Raw genomic sequence first — 1,586 nt, forward strand, 5'->3', positions numbered from 1 at the left:
AGTGAGGTTGATACCAATCAACTGCAACGGGAAATAGATAGGCGAGCAGAATGGGCAGATAGGAGGCAAATGGAATTTAATACAGACAAGTGTGAGGTGATGCATTTTATCATCAGTAACAGGGAGAGGCAATATACACTTAATGGCACAGTTCTAAAGTGTATGCAAGGACGAAGGGACATGCGGTTCATGTACATAGATGCTTGAAGGTGGCAGGACATATTGAGAGAGTCGTTAGTAAAGCATATGAGATCTTGGGCTTCATAAATAGAGGTAGTGAATACAGAAGAAGGAAAGTTATGCTGAACATTTATAAAGCTTTGGTTAAGCCCCAACTGGAGTACTGCATCCAGTTCTGTTCACCACACTTTAGGAATGATCTGAGGGTCCTTGACAGGGTGTAGAGGAGATTTACCAGAATGGTTCCAGGGATGGAGGATTTTAGCTGCAAGGTTAGTCTGGAAAATCTGGGATTGTTTCCCTTGTAGTAAAGGAGATTGAGGGGAGATTTGATAGAGGTATACAAGATGATGATATGTTTGGATAAGGCAGACAGGAAAAGATGTTCACATTAGCAAATGGTACAAGTACTAGAGTTAAGGTTGTGGGCAGCGATACAGGGGGATGTGAGGAACAACATTTTTACACAGCGAGTGGGAATGGCCTGGAAATCACTGCCTACGAGGGTGGTGGAAGCAGAGATGGCGAATGATTTCAAAAGGTTATTGGATGGACACTTGAGAGAAATAAACTTGCAGGAATATGGAGACAGAGCTGGGGTAAGAGACTGACTGGGTTTATCTACAAAGAGCTGGCATGGACATGATGGGCCGAATGGACTCAATCTGTGCTGAAAAGACTATGACTCCATGTCTCTCTGACAGGTGAATACTATTACTACTGCTTTCCTATACTGGGAAAGTTTATAATGGACTGGGCAGTATCACCCTGTTGAACCCCATAATGTAAGTGAAATGTTTTATGTCCCAGAATGTGGTTAACAAATGTCCTTCACAAACTGAGTAAATCAGTTCAGACCCACTCACCATTCTGGATCATTCACAATGGGGAGTAGTTTCTCCTGGTTTTCTCTACATAGGACAGCAGCCAGGCTTTTAACTGTGTCCCCAACCTCCATGTGGAAAGTCTTGTCAGGGTTAGGTTAGATAAGCCACGTTGCCTGGGCGACAGCTTTCTTCAGTTGTATTACTGCTTCTCTGCTCTCTTCAGTCCAACCGGCTTAAACCTGGTCATCATCACCATTAGTTAGTTCATAAAGAGGAGTCTCAATCTCTGCAAATCCAGGGATGAGGGTCCACTGATACCCACCATCCTGAGGAAAGGACGCAGGGCAGTCGTTGAGCTGGACATGGGTACACACTGGATGAGGGTCCACTGATACCCCACCAGCCTGAGGATAGGACACCGGGCAGTCTTTGAGCTGGACAGGGGTAGACACTGGATGAGGGTCCACTGATACCCCACCAGCCTGAGAATAGGACACCGGGCAGTCTTTGTGCTGGACAGGGATAGACACTGGATGGTCTCGTCCTGATGTTGGTCTGGTATGATGCTGGATGATCCAA

The sequence above is a fragment of the Heterodontus francisci genome, unplaced genomic scaffold (genome assembly GCF_036365525.1).
Source record: "Heterodontus francisci isolate sHetFra1 unplaced genomic scaffold, sHetFra1.hap1 HAP1_SCAFFOLD_185, whole genome shotgun sequence".
Lineage (NCBI taxonomy): Eukaryota > Metazoa > Chordata > Chondrichthyes > Heterodontiformes > Heterodontidae > Heterodontus > Heterodontus francisci.